We start from the raw sequence: 7,829 nt of genomic DNA, 5'->3' as shown, positions 1-7,829 counted from the left end.
AACACAGAACCAGATGTTTTTAGCCTTGGGTGCAAGCACATTAAGATATTTTTGGAGAATTATTTTGAGTGCTTAGCTCAGACTGATGTCGAACTCGCAATTGTCAAAGGCATCGACATTACTGCACCAATGACGCCATCGAAGAAGCAGAATGAGTTGAACAAATACGAAGATGGAGAAATTTGTTTAAAGCCATTGGGGATCGTTTTTGCAGGAAAAGACAAAGCTGGAAGAGCTAAGCGGTTCTTATTTCAAACTTGCGAAGTGGAGAGATACACCAACTCACAATATATGAACTTAATTGTTCGTATGAACCACTGCAAGAAGAACTCGGAAGGAGATAAGAAAGAGATAAAGAAAGTTATCTCTTGGTACATGGAGATCCGAAGAGTGCTGATGTATGCTGTTCAATCATTGACGACTTGAAGACTTCGACCTTGATTCCAAATGGGGGGATTGTTAGGGCTTAAATGTTGTAATAGTCGAAGAGTCAGTTAGATTGTTACGAAGTATATTTTGTCTTCGTAAGAAGGAGTCTTCAGATGTAATGTTATTTGTACTAATGCATTATAAAGAGTAGTCTTAATGTCTAGTCCTTAGTATTGTTCTGCTTTTGTTCTCCTATAAATAGGGGTCTGTACTAAGTGATTAGAATAACATTTTCACTCAGTCTTTACAGTTTATTCATTGTAATCTGTAAACTCAAAAGCATAATACGAGCTGAACAAATATTTTATTTACTCTCGTATTCATCGTTATTACTCTTTCTGAATTCATACTTGAATTTGATTCAAACTCGATTACAAATTTCATTGGTGCGAGGGTGTGACAAAATTCGTAGCTCCAATAGAGGAAAACGAAGGTTACAGGAAAAGAACTTGGATCTCCCTTCTAGAATCAATGGTGTTTACCAGCAAGTTGGAGTACTTTTGTGGTTTAATCTATAAAATAATATATTTAATGTCTATTATGCTTGAAGTTTTTATATACACTATTACTACTATTATTATTATTATTATTATTGTCTATTATTGTTATTATTATTATATAAATATATAAAAAGAAGGTTTCCAATTCAATCAGTTTTTGCTACAGACCACCATTATTTTTTTTAAACTTTTTTCTTTTATTTGGTTTCCAATAAAATATACACGTGTTACCGATACCAAATGAGCACCGCTATAGAAGCAAATAGAAATACGGTTACTGTCACCGACTCACATCCACCGATCCAAATACATCCCAATTCTTTCTACATACCTCCCTCTTCTCTGTGACCTTCCCAACTGCTCTTAGAAGAAATACACGACCGATCGACCGAAGTAGGTCTCCGATTGAGAGATTGAAGTGAATCTGAACGGAAACAACAGGACTCGAAGGCGGCGGCGAGAGATTGAAGTGAATCCGCCCAATCTTAGGTGAGCAAGAAGGAATGATGGGGTCAAGGGAAGACGCAACCGTTGAGGTATGTGATTTACTTTGAATCAAACCGATCCCTTTTTCCTTTCGGTCCACCTCTTGAACTTCCACACCATTTGTTCTTCGTTTCTATTCCACCTTTGTCTAAGGAGGGTTCGACATGGAGCGATTATCTGCACAGTGTCGCAAATTTTTCTTCATCAACCGACAAATTCAGTCAGGTGAGGAAGACTGTTGATTTTCGACAATCTTCTTTTGATTACCGTAATTTTTCGTCTATTTAAACTAATGGGTTGTTGACTTTTCTTCTCCTTCTTCTTGGCACACTGATTGAAGAATTTCTTCTTGGCACACCGTTTGAAGAAAGGGTTTTGGCAGACCTTCGGTTATTGGATGTCGATTTATGTTTTGTACAAGCATATGGCATGAATTTGAGGTATGGTCTGATAAATCTTTTTTTAGTGATTTTTTTTTTGTTTCTCATTCTTTGTTCTAATCTACAATTCTTGAATAAGTCTCAACAATAGCAAGTCATTGAAAGAGAAAAATAAATGTATGGACCAAACCCAAAATTATCTTTCTATCACATGAACTCAAAACCTTAGGGAGCGATTAGTTGCGGAAAAATGAGCCGTTTTCCGGAAAAATGAGAATTTTGAAAACGCCTTTAGTTCGTCTATTTTTCTAAAATTTTCACGGAAAATGAAAATTTTTCGTTTTCTAAAATTACAAAGAAGTTGAAAATTTTTGGAAAACTGATAATTATTGTTTTTCACATTTTTCTAATTCAATTTTTTTTTTATAAACACACACATACATACTCACCCCACCCACATCCACACACACATACATACATACCCATCCACACACACCCACAAACACACACATACATACCCACCCCCACACACACACACCCACCCACAAACACACACATACATACCCACACACACACACCAACCCACAAACACACACACACATACATACCCACCCCACCCACATACACACACACACACCAACCCACACCCACACACACACACCAACCCACACCCACACACACACACCAACCCACACACAAACACACACACACACATACCCACCCACACACACACACCAACCCACAAACACACACAAACACATACATACCCACCCATACATACACACACACCCGCACGCACACACACACAAACCCACACCTATCCCCACCCCCAAACCTCACAGACACATACACCCACACACACAAACCTACACCTACCCCCACAAACACACACAAACACACACTCGCACCCCCACCAACCCAACACCACCATGACAATCACCGACCTACCATCACCACCACTACCACCACTAACCCGTCACTAGCACCACCACCACCGCTGCCGTTACCATCACCACCACTGACACAATTGTTGCCGCCACTCCCATTGTCTGTCATCACCACCACCGCCGCCGACCCACTACCATCACCGCCCCCACCCACACCCTACCACCGCTACCGTTTTTAAAAAATGAAAACCGATAGAAAAATATACATCTAAACACGTTTTTTAATTTTCTAAAACTAAAAATGAAAAATGAATAAGTTTAACTAAACGCGTTTTCTAAATTTTTCAATGAAAAATGAAAACGGAAAACGAAAATCGAAAAGGGAAAACAAAAAACGGAAACTGAAAATTGTTTTTCTGTAACTAAACGCAACCTTAATATTTCATATATATTTTGGTTTTTTTCTTGATAAGTTTCTTATGTTGATAATTTTTTTGGCAGACCGACCTCCACGCCTTGCTCCTCTTCCTGCGTAATTAGGCCATTGGTTGCTGGTATCTCTTTGTTTCTTTCACGTATTTCCTTTTAATTGTGTATTTTGTAAAAACCTAAATAACTTTTTGGTTTATGACAACTTCTTGAACAAATGGCTACTTCAGTGGAAAATTACTATTTCCAATACTAGACGACTTCATTGAATTCATTGCTACAATAGAAGATGTACAAGGTTTTCTCTTACTAATATATTCTTCATCATGCTTACTTCATAAACATTAAATTAAATGAATGTATTTCAAAATTTAATATAAACCTAAATGATTATTTTGTTGGTAGGAAAAATTCAAAGTTGGTATTGGTTCTCAGAGTATGATTTGATGGTATACGACATGTCAAGAAATAGATTCTATGAAAGAATCGGCAGACTGCTCAACAACAAACTGCAAATCTTGGAGACCATTTTCATTTATATTCATGTTGCCACTATTGAAGGGTCTTACTACTAAAGTGATTACACTTGCAATAATCAAGAATTCTTCATCTGTATGTGTATATCGAGCAGTTGAAGAAAGATGAATATCCGGTCTACTAATGTATCTCCTGATGGAAATGTAAAGCCGACTTTTCTCACTGCACAATTATGATACTAGATCTTTTAATGATGTATTTGCTTCTCGAAGAGTGACTGCAGTTCCATAGTACATTGCTACTGATAATCTATTTTAGACCTAAGTTTTTTACTTATTACAGTGTGAATCGATCTTATTTGGTGTTCATCTGATGTAAATTGTGGATTTGGATGAAGTTCACTTCACTGACATAAGCAATATCTATAGTTTTGGGGTCTGGCGAAAATGGGTATGTAGCTACTTCTCTTTTGGCTATTCTTATTTTTTTAATAAATCTTTTTTACATTATTATTTTTTTGTACAGTGCCAATTCCGTCAAGCGTTTTCGGTATCGGATCTGCAACATTGTTAGACAAATTGCTTGGGCACAATGGTTTCAGCTCCAAATGGTTAGATTGTTGCATATAAACTCTTGATTTTTCTACTTTTTTTTCTAGGTAAGAATTTGTAAGTATGTTGCTTAATGCTACTATTGATTAACGATAAAGTGGATAATTGACAACAATTAGTCTTATTCTGTTGTGGATTATGGATTCCAGGGTATTGTCGATTCCATTTTTGGTTTGAATCTTTAGGTGTTGCTCAGTTTGGTGTAAAACCTACAATGAGGAGGCTCATTACAGACAACCATTTTAGATACAATTTCCTTCTAGATATTAAATTCCTCTTTTTTCAATTCGTTTTAGAAACTCCATTCTATTCAAAAATCATTTAACAAACCGAATGATTCTACACAATAACCCAAAACTGTTTGTCTGTAATTTCTGAATTCAGGATCTTGATGGATCATTGGGTAGAGATGATGCAACTAGAAAATGAGTACTTTTTGCAATAGAAGCCCTTCCTAATGGCCATGAAATGAGAGATTTCGGTCAACGGTTCGACATACAGCTACATACATACATATGATGTACATATATACAAGCATTGATTCTATTCCGCTGTCTCAGGGATTCGAAAATGTTGGTTAATGGGCTACTGGTGTGATTTACAAAGCAGGTGGAAAAGTTGTAGCCTTGACTAATATGAGTGAAGCATGTACAAGAATGGCATCAACATTCCAAGTCTAATGAAACATGTCATGGAACACGAAGGAATAAAAAAATTTGGTGGCGCAAATGCATATCATCTTAAAATTATTAATAGGATACTCGACCAATTGTACAGTTTTTTTTTCCACATCAGATTTTCAAATAACTTTATTGAATTTAAAAATAAAATCCCAGGGAAACACCACGTAAGATATGGAGGTGAAGGAATATGTTAGTCTAATCCAACCACCTCGGTAATCAGCGATTCCATTCCCCCTTCTGACCCCCGCAACGCCGGGGGACCTATTATTATTATTATTATTGTAATTGTAATTTTTATTGTTGTTGTTGTTGTTATTATTATTATTATTTTGCATAGAAACGTGTAGAGCATCGTGGTAAAATAGTCGTTTTGTTTCGGTCAGCATATTCAGTCAGATTTACAATCAAACAACATAATTTGTTACTTGGTCAAAATTTCTTACTCAGACAAACTTTTCTCAATTAGTACTTTCTCAGTCAGCAACTATCAAACGGGGTTTTAGTTTGAAGTTGTGTTTTTTTTTTTTTTTTTTTTTTTTTTTTTCTAGTTAATGTGTTTATAACACCATAATTAAGAAAAATTAGTAGTGTAAAGAATGATCAAAGAAAAAAAAAATATTAAAATGAGGGATGTATGTCAAAAAAGAAAAAAAAAATCAGAGTAAATGGCAATGGAAAAGAGTGGGTGGTATATTTGGTATAATTGTCTTAAGAAAGAAGAAGCCTAAAAGAAATTAAAATCCAATATATATCTAATAATTTAAATAAGGGTATAATTGTCATAAAGATTAACTTAAGTGGATTAATGATATTTTTTCGTGGAATAATGAACTGCCTAATTAACTATATGGTCATTTAATTGCCCAAACCACCCCACTTGTGTTCAGTAATCGAGAAACCACCTCTAGTAACCTTTGACGATCGCAACAGCTACAATAAGAATCCTGTAAAAAAAACAAAAACACTAGATCAAACTAGATACAGAACAAAACCCATAGATCCAATAACCAAATTACAAAGCAAAAAACTAATATCTAAACTAGATACATAAACCAAATGATATAGATGATGTAATTATTAGTTCTATCAACAAACTGGCTAGAAAAACATATGAAAAATGCACAAATCATAAGAGAAACACCCTCTACCGCCATCTAGACCCTAAAAATTGCCTATCTTGTTCTTCTCTTCTGCTTTTCCGGTAGAGACCGACATCGTTGTCTATCATCACTACACACCATATCGGTGGAGTAGATTAATGGTGTACTAGGCCGGTAGTCCAAGGAAACCCACTACCGCACCGGTACCCACCCGGTCGACTTTACAAGCATTACCACTAGTTTCGGGCAAATATGTATTCGAATATACCATACGCAAGCATTATAATCGTATCCCATATAATATGTTGAATAACACAAAGAAAATAAAATAAACAAAGAAAGGATAGGAAGTGCAACCACTCGCAGACTGGGTAGTGAGTGGAAGATCGGTCTAAGAAGTGGGCTTTACTAACCACATACTGTATATACATATCCACGAGAGACATTCTAACAAGGTAAGTAAGGAGAACTTAAATTCCTTGACACAAGAGTAATACCAAAGGGTTGCAATCTAATTTAGGCATTGAAGAGCTATACTGGGGCCCAACCCTCGGTATGGTTGTCTGACCTAGTGTTTGTTATTTTTACGCAAAGTGAATTCTCGTACGCTTACATGATGAAACCCTCCTGAGTGAAAGAGTTCATCATGCACCTGGAGTTCGCCGTATCAACATTGGTGCCATCCATATTATAGATATTCCTAGGTGACAAACAGAGGAAATACGTGATAGCCGGATAGTCAGGCAACACAAATGAGCTACCCATTAGGATTAAAGATACATACAAACTACATAGTTTGTTTGATAAAGAAGCATATCGTACTCTCCACCTCTGTGAAGCAACACAAGCCAAAAATACACACACGATAGCCTTCACAATTGTACAATCAACATCGCAATACAACCTAATATTTGGAAGAAGTGCAATGAGAAAGTTTAGGGCGATCATGATGACAATTGATGGTGTCGTTCGATTTAAAATGAAAAGTAGATTTGGAATGATCTATAGTAAATCACCAGTGAAATCCATTGCAATGGTGGAAAGTGGGGTGAGAGAAACGGAGTTGAATACAACACAAGTAAATAATGGTTTAGAATAAATCATAATCAATAGAAAATATGCAGACCAATGAGTGAGGATAGGAGTCAGGTTACCACATGAATTAAAAAATGGATTAACAATACTTTTAAAAGAAAATGTTGATATATTCACATGGGAGGCAGCAGATATGACAGGTGTTCCCACAAAACTGGTCAAGCACAAACTAAACAAGAAAGCAGGAAGTGAGCCAATTCAACAGAAAAATGGGAACAATCAAAAGACATGAATAAAGTAATAAATGACAAGGTCGACAAATTAGTACCAGTAGGAATACTATGGGAGTCACTTTTACCATCCTCGGTAGCAAACCCGATCTTGGTTAAAAAAGGAGATGGACAATGGAGGATGTGAATAGACCTCACGGACTTAAACAAAGCTTGTTGAAAAGATTGCTACCCGCTACCATCCAGCAATGAAAAAACTGAGTATTTACACGGGCACAAATGGATGAGTTTTTGGATGCCTACAAAGGATATCACCAAATACATATATATAGAGGAGATGAAGAAAAAAATATTTTCAAACAGAGAGATAGCGACATTTATTTATATTAAAATTCAATTTGGATTAAGAAATGCAAGGGATACATACCTGAGGTTTTCAGAAAAAGTTTTTGAACCACATGTCGGGAACCAAGATAGAGAGGGTAAGCAGTAGTTGATCGACCGCCACATTCAATACCACCCAATTCAGAATCAGAAAAGGCAGTGAGATCCATTGATGAACTATGTTTAAGAAACAAGCCA

General features: G+C 36.1%; 2 long non-coding RNA genes across 6 annotated transcripts; one reads left to right on the top strand and one right to left on the bottom strand.

Moving 5' to 3' along the window:
- Positions 1-1,183: 1,183 nt before the first annotated feature.
- Positions 1,184-5,222, top strand: LOC145011254 (uncharacterized). Of its 5 annotated transcripts, none has more exons than XR_013664074.1 (8): positions 1,184-1,465; positions 1,569-1,640; positions 1,756-1,855; positions 3,184-3,236; positions 3,342-3,409; positions 3,517-3,791; positions 3,931-4,038; positions 4,114-5,222. It is a non-coding gene; the product is annotated as an uncharacterized LOC145011254 (long non-coding RNA). The 5 variants fall into 5 exon arrangements; XR_013664073.1 differs by having other exon boundaries at positions 1,185-1,640; positions 4,114-4,198; positions 4,584-5,222; XR_013664072.1 differs by having other exon boundaries at positions 1,185-1,640; positions 4,114-4,246; positions 4,349-5,222.
- A 385-nt stretch (positions 5,223-5,607) lies between these two features.
- On the bottom strand, positions 5,608-7,534 carry LOC145011990 (uncharacterized). The gene is made up of 2 exons (XR_013664344.1): positions 7,346-7,534; positions 5,608-5,826 (listed from the first exon to the last, which is right to left on the bottom strand). It is a non-coding gene; the product is annotated as an uncharacterized LOC145011990 (long non-coding RNA).
- Positions 7,535-7,829: the final 295 nt, after the last annotated feature.

The sequence above is a fragment of the Lactuca saligna genome, chromosome 8 (assembly GCF_052625555.1).
Source record: "Lactuca saligna cultivar CGN05327 chromosome 8, ASM5262555v1, whole genome shotgun sequence".
NCBI lineage: Eukaryota > Viridiplantae > Streptophyta > Magnoliopsida > Asterales > Asteraceae > Lactuca > Lactuca saligna.
The sequence above is the reverse complement of the archived record's forward strand: the minus strand, read 5'-3'. Positions and strand labels throughout refer to the sequence as shown.